Raw genomic sequence first — 15,747 nt, forward strand, 5'->3', positions numbered from 1 at the left:
TCCGCCGATTCGTGTCCTTTAGATCCACAAAGTTCGCACTCTGTGTGGACTACCGCTATGGTGTTAGTGTTTGTAGACATATGTTCGACCTTAAGGGCTAAAGCGTCCATTTTCGCCTGCATCATGTCCATGAGCTTATCTCATGTATTCCACCTTGGGTCTCCTTTTTCTCTATTGATGCTCGTTCAAGTCCCCATTGGTAATCGTTTTGGGCCATATCCTCAATTAGTTCACAAGCTTCAGGGTAAGGTTTGTTCATCAGCGTGCCACCTGCGGCAGCGTCGATGCTCATCTTTGTGTTATAACGGAGTCCATTGTAGAAGGTATGAACGATCAACCATTGTTCTAGGTCATGGTGTGGACAGACTCTTAATAGCTCTTTGTATCTCTCCCAAGCTTCGAAGAGTGATTCTCCTTGGTTTTGAGTAAATCTAGTTATTTGGTTTCGAAGAACAGCAGTCTTACAAGGGGGGAAATATCTAGGAAGGAATACTCTTCTAAGGTCTTCCCAGGTAGTTATTGAATTAGCTGGAAGTGAATGTAACCATGAACGCACTCTATCCCTGAGGGAGAAAGGAAATAATCTCAAACGGATCGCATCAGGTGAAGCACCGCTGGATTTAAAGGTGTCGGCCAGTTGGATAAAGACCTTTAAATGTTGATTTGGGTTCTCAGTAGCGAGACCCGCGAATTGGTTCTGCTGCACTAATTGCAGTAAATATGGTTTTAGTTCGAAATTGTTGGAAGGAATAAGGGGGTTTACTATACTCGAACTAGGTTCCTCGTCAGAGGGTTGGGCAAATTCCTTAAGAGGTCTCCGGTTGCGATTCTCGGCCATAGCTTTCTTAATTTGGATGAGTAAGAGGCGTGTACGAGTGTAACGTTCGGGTTCCGCTAAAGGATCTACGAAATTTTCGGTACTACGGGTTCTTCGCATTTACCGGCTAATAATGCCTTAGTCTAGACGATGTAACAACAGGGTACGAAATTTGACGAAGTTGGTCCCCGGCAACGGTGCCAAAAACTCGATCGCTCTATTCGCAAGTGCACGAATCGCGTCAAAGTAATATAAAAGAATATCGATCCCACAAAGACCAAATCGTCAATCTATCGATTACTATCGTTATGATGTTTATCTAAGGCGGTATAAAAGAGATATTGATGTTGCAAGATAACGGTTAATAAAGAAAATAAATATAATGCAGCTAAACACAGGTTTGAATGTATTTCATGTCAGTTAAGTGATGTTTCAATTGTCTAAATAGAAATACTTATAAGGAAATATTTTCTACTCTTGAAAAGAATCCATTTAACAGGAACTGTCACTTTCGTGTATTCAGAACCGAGTTTACCCTTAAATTAAGGCCTTTTGTTGTCACTTATAAAAGGTGCGAAGAACGCTAAAGTAGTAAACTTATTTTTAAGAAATAAGACTCGTAAACTTAGTTGAAAAGTGATTTTGATTTGGAAAGATTTACCCAAGGAGTTTCCTGATTTTAAATTTATCAACGCGTCCGAAAACAGTTTCAAAAATCGTTTTTCCTTAAAGTGATAAAAATTCCTAGTTAACTAAGTCAAGGTGCTTTCGCACTCCTTGAATATTTTAAACTAACCAAGTTTGTTTCAGAAAACTCAAGTTAAAAACCAAAACAACCTTTAAAGCATTTCTACAGATTCAATATGTGAAGCATCTCTTTAACCACGATCCTTACATTCTAACCTTTGAAAGATTTAGCTAGACATGGTAATACCAACAAATATAACGATATTGATCATGATGAAAAGTTGTTTTAGAATGTAAGGCGTAAAGAATGAGTAAAGCGTGGACAGAATTTAAACAAAGTAAAGTGTGGACAAAATTTAAATAAAGTAAAGCGTGGACGGAAATTAAATAAAGTAAAGCGTAGACAGAAATTAAATAAAGTAAAGCGTAGACAGAAATTAAATAAAATAAAGCGTAGACAGAAATTAAATAAAGTAAAGCGTAGACAGAAATTAAATAAAGTAAAGCAAGACAAGTAAAATAAATAAAAGAGATAAAATAAGAACCTGCTCCAAACGGAGGCTTTAAATCTGGTACAAGGAAAATAAACCTTCGACTCTGAAGATAAAGACGATAGCAAAATCAAAGTGCCCCAACTCAATCTCACTAAGGTGCGATAACCCCCCGATGTGACGGATTACCGCTTTACAAATGATAAATATAGTCTTAGTGTTGTAAACTAAGTTGGATGATTTGGAAATTAAATGGAACGACCTATTTATAGAGGATTTCAGCAGCTTGCAAAGACCATGGTGCCCCTCAACTTCTCCTTAGTGGGAAGGTGAATTGCAAAGGTGGCGGCCGCCACCCCTTCATGGCGCCCGCGATGTATGGAAATGGGAAATATAATGGGAACGTGGTGGTTAGCTCCTGGTTGAGGGCTGATGAGTCATGGCCTCTCCTATAGCGGTCGCCATGTGCAATGCCATGTGTACAATATTTGCCGAAAAACCCTAATTTTTGGTCTTTTTGCTTCGTTTCTTCTAAAAGGGTCCCAAAAGATCTAAATATCTGAAAACAACATAAAAGAGAGTATAACACAAGCAAAATGATAATAAAGACCTAATAAACATGTGAAATCCGAGTCAAAAACATGGTGTGATTCAGTGTGATTACTCTTCGAATGGCTGAATGGATTTTTCCTCGTGCTCTAGTAGACGAGACAATTCATCAGATACTTCTTCATCACTTCCTTCCTCAACCTCAAACACAGGGTATTCAAAGTTTAGCGAAGGAGTAGGATCATTGTATTTAATGGGTTTAGAAACCAACCTGCATAATATTTGATATTTTGATTTTAAATAAGTGAATTGGTGACCAAATATTATACAGGTGGACAATTATATTTATTGATTTATGTTTTTTGTGATTACCATTTTCAGAAAAAGCAAAAAGTAAAAATAAAACATCATAGATGTGGATGAATAGAGTTATATTTTATTGATGATCAAATTTGAAAATGCCCAAACAATGTTCACTTCTCCCTTAGGCATAAGAGAAGGATTTTCACAAACAAATAAAAGAAATTACTTAGATCGATGCACAATAATAGGAACATCAACAGTAGTGTAATTGTTGTAAGCTTTTCCATGCGTCACAAAATTGGTGCAGTTTTCCTCTTCATCACCCTCGATCGCGGAAGCTAAGTGTTGTTCATTACCATGAATGAACCCTCCGCTATGGAAACGGGGTCGCACATCTTCAGCTCTAACCACAAATGAAATTCGTTGGAAACCCAAACCGGCTCTGCTCTGGTTCTTGGTGACCTTTACCATCTGTCCCCACTGGTTAGAAATACCATCTTCAACAATCTTCTGAGCATCTTTGAATAAGGACATAGTTGCCCCAACTCTCTTTTCTTCATCAATAGATAGATCTTGGAACGGAGTTCCAATCTCATCCTCAGCTTCTACATAAGATAAAGACGATAGGTGGCTTACCAACAAAGCCTTCTCCCCACCAACGATAACGAGCTTACCATTCTTGACAAACTTCAATTTCTGGTGCAAAGCTGACGTAACTGCTCCTGCCTCATGTATCCATGGCCTTCCTAATAAGCAGCTATAGGTCGGGTGGATATCCATTACCTGGAAAGTAATCTGGAAATCACTCGGATCTATCTTCACAGGAAGGTCCACTTCACCAATCATAGTCTTGTGAGAACCATCAAAAGCTTTGACGATCACGCCACTATATCTCATCGGAGCCCCTTGATACGACAATCTTGACAAGGTTAATTTTGGGAGTACGTTCAAAGAAGAACCGATGTCGACCAACACATTCGACAGAGCATCCTCCTTGCAATTCATTGAAATATGCAACGCTAGATTGTGATTTCTACCTTCCTCGGGAAGTTCCTCATCACAGAAGCTCAAGTTGTTGCAAGAAGTGATGTTAGCCACAATATGATCAAACTGATCCACCGTAACATCATGCTTAACATACGCTTGCTCTAATACCTTTTGCAATGCTTCTCTGTGCGCTTTAGAATTCATAAGCAGAGACAAAACCGAAATCATGGAAGGAGTTTGGAGTAGCTTCTCCACTGTAGCGGTAAATTCATGATCATCAAGCTATGGATAAGCTAGACATCAAATAACAAGAGTCGCCACCGCGCTTTTATTGTTTCCAAGGGAAAAGGGAAAAAGTACGAAGAAAACCCAAAAGTAAGAAGTTTTTAAATCAAAACTAATAAAATGTCAAAGATTACAGGTAAGGGGGTTGGTTACATAGAGGGAAGGTGTTAGCACCCAAAGTGTCCTAGGTACTCCTAGGGAGCCCTTTTTGTGTGCATGTGTATTTTGTACAAAATGATGTTTACAAACAAATAGAATGGGGGGATGAGAAAAGAATTCATTAATTATATTTTTGTGTTTGACAAGACCTTCAGACTTGTGCCTACGTACCAACATAAAAATGAGGGATCAAAACCTCGTAGTTCATGATACAAATTTCAAAGTGGATGAATTGCTTTTAACAAAATTTTAAGTTTGAAAGGCACAAAAGGCATAAAAAAAGGTCTGAATGAGTTAGTTCTTTTTGGCTTTTCTGAAAGTTTAAGTCAAGTATAGTTAAGTGTTTTTACAAATTTGATTTAAGAAAATAAGTTTGAAAATGCAAGGGCATAAGGCCAAAGTTTCTATCTTTTTGCAAAGTGGTCAAAGTTTAGAACAAAATAAGTTTAATCAAAGAAGATTTTGAAAGGGAAGGAGGGAGAGATTTTGAAATTGAAGAAATAGGGGGGAGATGAAGAGACTTATCTTATGCACAAAATTAAAAGTTAAGAGTTGGAAAGATCTGACCAATGGGTAGCAATCCAATAGACAAGAATGTCAATAGAAACCCAGAATTCCCATGGACATTTAGAATCAAGCAAAACACAAATGCACAATTATATTATCTTGAAGACCAAATGCATCAAATAAAGATAGCCACATCCAAGCTTTAGCCATTCCATGATCTTTTTCAAATTAGCCTATGTAGCAGATGAATTCCACAAGTCACAAGTTCAAAATAACAGTTTCACAATGATCATGTTGCAGATGAACTCAGAGGGATATTGAATGATGTATCAGATGAAGTTTCAAATTGCAAGCACTTGGTTTCACAGAAAGTTGGCATTGGCCAAGTCCTTTAGCATAGGAATGTTGCCTAAGTTCTAAGTCGCTTTGTCCAAGATCAAGCCAACAGTCCACACAAAAGTTTTTTTAGGGTTTTTGTTGTTATTATGTAAATTAATGGTCAAAGACCACACCACCAAGCAAAATATACACAAACAAGATATATCACACAATATGGTCCAAATGGACAAAGTGAAAATTGCATTAACATAAACAATTAGAATGGTATGAATAATGGCAAATGAATAAAAGGTTAAAATTAAATGACTTTAAAGTAAATAGCTTGAAGTTAAAAGTTAGTTGTTAATGAGTTAGATGTTAGTATTGTTTTGCTTTTGCTTTTCATTTTAAGACATCATTTGGAGAACACTCAACCCACTTATCACAAGCATGGATCCTTGAGCCAAGACATCTTCCAAAGGAAGGAAAAAAGGCCAAGTTTCCATACAATACCATGAAAGAGGGGAGACTTACAATCTCACTAACTAGAATGCTATGCCTTTTGTGTCACAAATTTAGCACTATGTTAAGCAATCGTAATTGGACTTATGTAAAAGTCACAACTATTTGAGGTCGGGCAATAGAATTTTGGTGTTAATGCATGTTAGAGACATAGTATAATGGACTATGCTCATGAAACATACCACACACAAAAAGAATATGCAAAAGAGGTGGCCTAATCGCATCCATACTCATGTTAATCTTTCAATCAACTAGCTTTAGGACTTTGAGATATCATAGGCCAAATGAGATGAATGCATAAAGAATGGGAATGAGATGAAGAGGGAGGGGAATGGATCAAAACTCAAATTGATCAAAGGAGGACTTTTACCAAATTAATATCATCCATTCATTTTGGGAGATGGAATGTACATTCCATCAATCCCCTAAATCCAATGATATTAACTTGACAAAATCGTATCAACATTGACCAAGGCCTAACAACAAGAGTCAAACTCAAACAAGTCATCACAATTGGTCAACATTATTAATTGGAATTTATTCAAATTAAAAAGACTAAAATAATACATTTAAATTAAATATGGTTTATCAAATTCCTAAAACCTCATCAAAACACCAAAGAAATGGCCATGAGATTTTTCATAGGTCAAACAAGGTCAAATGACCTTGGAGAAAAAAATTTAGAATTTTTAAAGACTTACAAGTATTTTTAAACAATTAAAAATAAACACAAAATCAATTAAATCATGAAAAATATTAATAATGATCCAAAAAATATTTTTAATTCAGAATATGAAAGAGGAAATTTTTTGAAATTTTTTGGTTAAACTCTCATATTTTTTGGATCAATATTAAAATTAATATGAATTAATGAAAATAAAAGGATTAAAATGAAAATCAGAAAATAGAAAAAAACGTGAGTCACTTAATCTCCCTCATTAATTGAGGTGGCAGATCAAGTGGCCTAGAACGCGCGTTCCATGATGCACGCTAGTCAACTCATCCACACACTTGGTATTCAAAATAGACGCGTGAGATTAAAATGTTTTGGAAAGATCATGTGGCTCAAAACCTGTCCAGCACACCATCGGTGTTGGACCTCCGGTCACCTTCTCAGACGAGGCTCACCGGACTGATTCAGTCATCACCATCACATAAATGAAAAAAGAGGACATGATCTGAAAGAAAAAATAGCGTAGAGCACGAATCTGACCTCAATTTTAACTAACTCCACATATATAGAAAGATATGAGGAACTGAATTTTGAGGTGTGTCAACTGAGTTGCTTCGATTTGACCTCTAGGCAACTCAATCTTCTTGCCTATATTGGTAGGACTTCAGACAACCAAAGATCCAAGAGAATTGAGTAGAATTGAGAGAGAATATAAGAGATGAAGTTTTTTGAAAGTTACCTTCAATGTTATGCAGTTCTTGATGTTGCTTGCTTCAAACACGATCTGATCACACTTGAGAAGCTAGCAGGAAGTGATTAGAGAGGTTGCAAGGCTTTGGATCCTGGAGTTCTTGAATCTCCAACAGTTGAGATTCAAACTCAAATTTCAAATTGACATTTCTCAGGTTTTCCTTTAGAATGTGAGGGTTTGAATGGGGAGCAAAGCTGGCGCGCAAGGTGTGATTCAAATGAGCACAAAGATCATGTATTTATAGCATGAATGAATGATATTTGCACACTTCGAATTTTGTCTAATTTTTTAGCAATGTGGATGGCACGAGTGCATGGGCATGTGCAGGCCCATGATGTAATGCAAAAAGGTCCAAAATGATTCCAAATGAAGTCTGAGTGGAAGCTTGATTGGCAAGGCAAAGTGAACTGAAGTTTTGAAGTTTGATTCTTTCCAATTATGCAGCCATGTTAAAGCCATGCGTAGACCTAGCAAACCTCATCCAAAATGCATGATCTTGGGTTCTTTAGAAAGCTTGGATCAAGGTTAACAAGTTTTATGTTAAACACTTTTTCATTTGGATCTTGGAACGTGGAGAATTTTGAGGTGGAAGTTTGGAAATTTCAACATGTTGAAAATTTTTCTAAGTGTCAAGCCATATATCTCAATATTCCACCTTGCTTAACTTTTTATGTGAGATTCAACTGAGAAAAGTGTCTTCATAAAAGTTGTAGATATTTCAAAGACCTTCAAAATGGTCACTAATTTCATGTCATTTGGATTTATAATGATATATTTATTCATTTTTGAAGTTTGGAAAAATCACTTGTTCAATGGTATAGGTCAAAAATGACCTATAATGTAACCTCATATCACATGCTCATAAAAGTTGAATTAGCTCTCACTAAAAACATCAAAGTTGAAGTAGACATATTGAATTTGATTGTGCAACTTTTAAATCTTTCATCTCATAAAATTTGAGCAAGTTATGGCCTTGGGAAGTTGACTGTCAAATTAGGGTTTAGACAAAATGACCTATAATGTTTCAACATACAAAATGATTTTACAAGTAAAACTAGATCTAGGTCTCAACACAAAAGTTGTTTGGAATGTTAATTAGAGTAACTTTTCTCTTGGAATCATTTTCATATGGTGAAAATTGTAGGAGATAGGGTCTAGGGAGACCCAGTTTTGATCAGATGAATTCATCTGGCCAACCACCATCAACCAACTTGCTAACCTTCAATTCTTTGGGCTTTCTTGGCTCATGGTAGATCATATATGCATAAGATGATGAATTTTGAAGTATCCCTTGAGAAATTTGATCAATTGGTGAGATAGCTTGTTGGAGAAGTTACTCAAGATACCTAGTCAAACTAGGGTTTCCAAGGCAAATCACCCTCAAACTCTTGAAGAAAACTTAATCAATATAATATGTATGAATCAGTGGAACTCATATATGATGCTAGTAACAATTCTTGGATTAATTCATGGTTGTGCTCTTTGTCATGAGGGTCTCAAACCCTAGATATGAACTTGATAGGTCAATGGGGATCATGCCTTACCTACAAAAGAGTTAGGAAAATGCAAATACATATTTTTGGTATTTTGGTTAGTAAAAATGATAAGATACAAGTATGATACAATCACATAGTGCTTGGTGATCTCTCCCAAAACAAGCCCAATGCAAGAGGGGTAAGAAGGATGCCAAGGTATGATCCCAATGCTAATGCTTATGATGAAATTGCATGAGGGGTCTTAGGGTCAAAATTGGGGTCTTACACTCCACCATATTGAATTCACTTTTCTTGATCAATCGGAGTACCTCATCATCGTCACTAGGCTTCAAACCGCTGGATTCACCAGACTGACACTTTGGAGCGATAGTTGGATCTATTGTAGGCACATCCACCTTCTTACCAACCAAACAATCTTCTACATTCTTAGGGAACACCAGCCTAAAAACTTGACCACTACGGGTCACCTTCGTAACATCATCAATGCTCATAACAGAACTGGTCGTAGGCAAAGGAACCTCTTGACCATTCTCTAATATGGTTGCATTGTATTGATACGGGACAGCTTTATCGGATGCATACGGGACTAGACCCGCTAACCGTATAACCAACGGCGATATCGATCTATTGCTGACACTATTACTGTTGTTGCTGTCAAATTGAATCACCACTCTCTCTGGTGTCTTGAATACTGGCACTATAACATTCACATCGTCACCTAAGTGACAGGACTGGAGAATTTGGATCATACCTTCATCCATCAACCTCTGGATGTCTCTCTTCACAACCATACAACCTCGGGGGTTAACAATGCAGATTGCACAACCATCACGGTCATGCTCACAATCACTTACCATACATATATCCTTGTGCATCATCACCAAGGACCTTATAATGAAGCGAACATCAAATACCTTGAACTCCCCATGACAACCATCTACCATATTAACAGAAGTGTTACCATGAGCAGGTAATGGATTAGTTTTGACATTCAGCGCACGGTCCTCAAAGGACACCATCCCACTTTTTACCAGCTTCTGGACTTCATACTTCAGGGGGTAACAGTTCTCAATATCATGGTCAGGAGCCCCTTGGTGAAAGGCACAACGAAGTTCCCATTCGTACCACCATGGAAGTGGTTTAGGAATCTGTGGAGGATTTCTTGGTTGCAAAAGGTTCTTGAGAACCAAAGATGGATACAGTTCAACATAAGTCATAGGAATCGGGTCAAAAGAGACCTTCTTCCTCTCAAAATTTTGTTGTTGTTGATGATTGTTGGTATTGTTGTTGTTGTAGGTGTTTGTTCATTGCGGTGGCTGTTGTTGACGTTGTTGTTGAATTGGTGTTGATTGATTGGTAGAAATACCAGAATTACAAATGATACTTGATGATGGTGTTGATGGGGTTCTGGATTTCTTCTAACATGAGGCCTCCTCTACATCCCACTCGATATTGCATCAGTCTCGCCCTCTTTCTTTCTGGCAAACCCACCGCCATACTTCTTGCTAGACGAAACCTCATCTTTAGACAACTGTCCCTCTCAGACACCTTCTTCTAACCTCATCCCCATGTTTACCATATCGGTAAAATCACTGGGGGCACTGGCAATCATGCGCTCATAGTAAAATGAGCTCAGGGTCTTGAGAAAAATCTTGGGCATCTCCTTTTCTTCCAAAGGAGGGTTGATCTGAGCGGTTAACTCTCTCCATCGCTGAGCATACTCTTTGAACGTCTCCTTATCCTTCTGAGATAATGATCTTAATTGGTCCCTATCCAGCGCCATATCCATATTATATTTGTACTTCTTTACAAATGCTTCACCTAAATCATTGAATATGCGGACACTCGCACTATCCAAACCCATGTACCACCTCAAAGCGGAACCAGTCAGACTGTCTTGAAAATAATGAATCAGTAACTGATCATTATCAGTTTGTGTCGACATCTTTCTAGCATACATGACGAGATGGATGAGCGGACAAGTGTTCCCCTTTTACTTTTCAAAGTCAGGTACTTTGAACTTCATCGGGATTTCGACATTAGGAACCAGGCAAAGTTCTATAGCACTCTTACCGAACTAGTTTTTTCCCCTTAAGGTCTTCAACTCCTTTCGCGGCTCAAGGAATTGGTCTTTTATTTTGTCCATCTTCTCATACACATCCGGACCCTCAGACGGCTCAGAATGATAAATGGTGTCCTCAACACGGGGTAAAGTATGAACAACCGGTGGCGGCACAGACATGACCAGGCTAGATGTCGGCATGGAAACAAAAGTAGGCGCGAAACCTTTAGGCATGAAATTGGTCGGCATTCCCCACGCGAATCCGGCAGGCATGGCAGACATAATATGAGTAGCAGTAGCAGGAATGGTAGAGGTAGAAACCTCTGAAATGACCGTCCTCTGAGGAGGAGGAGTTGCAGGCATTGGAGACGATTGACTCTGAGCAGCTAACACTAACTCCGTCATGGCAGTCAGACGGGCAATCTCGTCCTTCAAGTTTCTATTCTCTTGCTCTAGATGTTCCATAATCCTTGATTGATTGGTGCGGGTATTGTATCGATGAGTCAGCTTGGCTGAAGCACGGAAGAAATACCAATAAGAAATCTGGCGAAAGAGAAACCTACTTATGCAAATGATGTATGAAATGCAATGCTTGATTGTTTTTATTTTCAAGGAACTTACTATTTTATTTGCAAATATATATATTTATAATAACAATTGTGATAATTTAATTGACCATAAAAATATCTTTTATTTATATAATTGGAAACATTACACTTAGTAGAATTTCAGAAACCAAAATACAAAATACAAGAGAAAATGAGACTAATCATCCTAAGGATCCCTAACAACAATATCAGAAGATCGGGTTGCAGACGCGTACTTCCTTTGGATGCGTCGAATCTCAAACTCAAAAGAAGTTTGCATCTGAGTCTTCTCGAGGACAAGTTGATCAACAATCTTCTTCCAAGCAATGGAAGACTGAGGCATACTAGAGGAAGATGAAACCTCTGGTTCTCTCTGTCTCTTCATTACTTGGTCTTCAAGAAGCTCAATAAGTGCATCCTTGGCCTTAGACTCAAGCTGCAACTCCTCATGCTTTCGGCTCAAAGCATGGAAACACTCTTCCCACATATGTTTCTCTTGCTTAATCTTGGCGAGTGCGTCTTCCAACTCCTCTACATCTTGGTTAGGGAGAGTTAATGGCTCAACCACAACCATAGACATAGGTCTCTCACAAGCATACAACATCTTTAATTCGAAAGCTCTCTTCTTCACCCAAAGAGTGTAAGCTTCCAAAGCTACACAGTTGCACGGACCAATCTCGGATCATCCTTACCTATACACATTATGCCAAGCATGCACAATTTTCTGCTTCAACTGTTGGGGATCTTTACCCTCTTGATACAAAATACCTTCTAACAAAGTGTTATTAGGTTTATCTCTCAAGGGGAACCCAAGTTGACGACGAGCCAAAGCAGGGTTGTAGTTTATTCCTCCTTGTGTACCAATGAGAGGCACATTAGAGAACTCACCACAATAATCAATAATCTCCAAACTACTCAATAAAGAATCATACCAAACTATATCATCATTAGTGAGAGACATAAGTCTCTGAGACCACCTTAGACATTGTTTGTTCTCCACAAAAGTAGGTGTCTAAGGCAAGTGCGAAATAAACCACTTGTACAGAAGAGGAACACAACACACAATCGTCCCACCGCCTTTAGAATTCCTTAGATGCAAAGAGAGGTACATATCTCCTAACAGAGTAGGCACAAGATTCCCAATCAAGAAAAATATAATGGCGTTAACATCAACAAAACCGTCAATGTTAGGGAACAAAGCTAAACCATAGATAAGACACACAAAGATAGCTTCAAAAGCATCCACGCTACCGGCTTGAGCTAAAGCAGTAGCTTCCTTAATGAGGAACTTAGAAGTCAATCCAAACAATCCTCCTTTCTTCATCCAATGAGCCTCTATCTCATACTTCTTCAAGTAAAGAGCTTCAGCTATGAGATGAGATTTGGGAATCTCCTCCAATCCACTAAATGGCATTTTGTTAGAAACAAGTATTCCCAAGAGATGGGCATACTCCTCCAACATAGGCATGATCTGATAATCAGGAAAAGTGAAGCAATGGTAGAGAGGATCATAAAACTGAACCAACACACTCAACAGTCCTTCGACCACATCAGTAGACAAGATAGACAGAAGCTTCTTATGATGTTGCTTGAAGTCCAAGGGATCTATTACAAAAGATGATAGCTTCCTTAACTCTTTCAAATCAGGACATCTGAATCTATACTTCTTAGTGTTCCTTCATCCATAATCCATGGTCTAAAAATATTTGCAAATAAGACCTCAGTTCCTTCAAATTAATTTTTGTGTGATGAATGTTATGATTCGCATGAATGCATGAATGCAACAATCACAAATAAGGGATCACACACAAGGCAAACAAACAAAGGTCAAGGGAGGAATCAAGTTATTGTCAAGATTAATCATCCATTTTGGTGGATTATGGTTTTCACCTTATCAACACCCAAGTTCCATTGACATTGACAAGACTTGATTGGATCAACCAAGAATCAAGGGTTCGTGGTGAGTCACGAGCATGGAGTCTGGGTAAGAACCATCCCAAAGGAGTGAACTAAGGATAAAAACCTGTAGATCATGTTCTAAAAAGTTCCTAGAGTCTTAATTCTATCTATCGGATATTATAGGTTATGATGACTGACTCATCGACCCATAATATTCTCAAGAGAAACTCGTCTGAGTGTAGTATCTCATAACAATTGTTATTAAGTCTACACCTGAAGAGTCTCCGCACTACGTCCTAAATAGGCCAAGAGGGGTTAAATGTTCTACAGTTCTCAGCTTCTCGGACCCCAAATCAGAGATAGTAATGCCTAACCACAAATAACTTGTGTGACTTTCATAACTCCAAAAGGGTCTTCACTGAGTAGATGGATCTCAATCCAACTTGTTAAGGACTACTCCACACAAGTCGAACATGACTATACCATCCTCTTATCTTAATTGTACTCAAGTTCGGGTTAGAACTTATCTCACCACTCAGAGATCACCAAGCACAACAAGCAGATTATATCACACAAACAAATATACATACATCAAATATACAGTTATATACACACAAAAAAGTAGGCTAAACCCACTTGAGACTACTCCCGAGAATAGTCGCCATTTAATTTCTGTAGCGGTAAATTCATGACCATCAAGCTATGGATAAGCTAGACGTCAACAAAACCAGAGTCACCGTCGCACTTTTAGTTTTTCCAAGGGAAAAGGGAAAATTACAAACAAAACCCAAAAGATAAGAAGTTTTCAAATCAAAACTAATAAAATGCCAGAGATTACAAGTAAGGGGGTTGGTTACACATAGGGAATGTGTTAGCACCGAAAGTGTCCTAGGTACTCCTAGGGAGCCCTTTCTTGTGTGCATATGTATTTTTGTACAAAATGATGTTTGCAATAAATAGAGTGGAGGGATGAGAAAAGAATTCATTAGTTATATTTTTGTGTTTGACAATACCTTCGGACTTGTGCTTATGTACCAACATAAAATGAGGGATCAAAACCTCGTAGTTCGTGGTAACAATCTCAAAGTGAGTGCATTGCTTTTAACAAAAATTTAAGTTTAACAAAGGCACAAGAGGCCTAAAAGAGTTTGAATGAGTGTTAGTTATTTTTGGCTTTTGAAATTTTAAGTCAAGTATAGTTAAGTTCATTTACAAGTTTGCTTAAGAAAGGAGTTTAAAAATGCAATGGCATAAGGCCAAAGTTTCTAATTTGCAAAATGGTCTAAGTTTATAAAACAAACACAAGCAAAGAAGATTTTTAAAAGTGAGGGAGAGATTTGAAATTAAAGATATGGGGAGGAGATGAAGAGACTAATCCTAAGCAAAAATTTAAAAATTAAGAGTTGAAAATATATGTCCAATGGGCTGCAATCCAATAGACAAGAATGTCATATAGAAACCCAAATTCCCTTGGACTTTAGAATCAAGCAAAATCAATACACAAATAGCAAGATGAAGAGCAAGGCATCAAAAAAAAGATAGCCATATCTAAGCTTAGCAACTTCATGATCTTCTTCATAATCTTCCATGTATCGGATGACTTGAAAGATACGCATTAGACACAGGTTCAAAGTAACAGCTCCAAAAGATCATGTAGCGGATGGACTCAAATGGGATCACAATATTTGCTTCAGATGAAGTATAAATCACAAGCACTTGGTTTCATGAAAGTTGGCATTGGCCAAGTCCTTTTGCATAGGGAATGTTTCCTAATTCTAAGTCCAAAGTCTCAGAGCAAACCAACAGTCCACACAAAATGTCTTTTAGGGTTTTTGTTGTTATTATGTACATTAAGGTCTAAAGACCACAAACACAACCAAATATATACAATCACAAAATAATCACAAGATATCGCTCAAATGAGCAAAGTGAAAATGACATTAAAGTAAACAAGTTAAATGGTGTGAATAATGGCAAATGAATAAAGGCTCAAAATTAAAGTGCATAAAAGTAAATGGCTTGAAATTAAATGTTAGTTGTTAATTGATTAGAAGTTAGTATTGATTTTGCTTTTGTTTTGTTTAGGTCATTCTTTGGAGAACACTCAACCCACTTGTCACAAGCATGGATCCTTGAACCAAGACATCTTCCAAAGGAAGGAAAAAAGGCCAAGTTTCCACACAATACCATGAAAGAGGGAAGACTTACAATCTTACTTACTAGAATGTTATGCCTTTTTGTGTCAACAATTTAGCGCTATGTTAAGCAATCGTAATTGGACTTATGTAGAAGTCACAACTATTTGAGGTCGGACAATAGAAATTTTAATGTTAATGCATGTTAGGGACATGGTATTATGAACCATGCTCCTAAAACATACCACACTTAAAAAGAATATGCAGAAGAGTGGACCTAATCTCATCCACACTCATGTTGATTTTACAATCAACTAGCCTTAGGATGTAGAGATATCATAGATTTATGACATGAATGAAAAGAGAATGGGATCAAGGTGAAAGGGGAGGGGAAATGGAATCAACACAAATTGGTCAAAGGAGGACTTTTATCAAATTAAAATCATTCATTCATTTTGGGAGATGAAATGTACATTTCATCAATCCCCTAAATCCAATGATTTTAACTCAACAAAGTCA

At 37.6% G+C, this 15,747-nt stretch overlaps 1 non-coding gene across 1 annotated transcript; it reads left to right on the forward strand.

Annotated features, from left to right (window-relative positions):
- Positions 1-348: 348 nt before the first annotated feature.
- Positions 349-454, forward strand: LOC127099130 (small nucleolar RNA R71). Its single transcript, XR_007793680.1, has one exon. It is a non-coding gene; the product is annotated as a small nucleolar RNA R71 (small nucleolar RNA).
- The last annotated feature ends 15,293 nt before the right edge of the window (positions 455-15,747 follow it).

The sequence above is a fragment of the Lathyrus oleraceus genome, chromosome 6 (assembly GCF_024323335.1).
Source record: "Lathyrus oleraceus cultivar Zhongwan6 chromosome 6, CAAS_Psat_ZW6_1.0, whole genome shotgun sequence".
Classification (NCBI taxonomy): domain Eukaryota; kingdom Viridiplantae; phylum Streptophyta; class Magnoliopsida; order Fabales; family Fabaceae; genus Lathyrus; species Lathyrus oleraceus.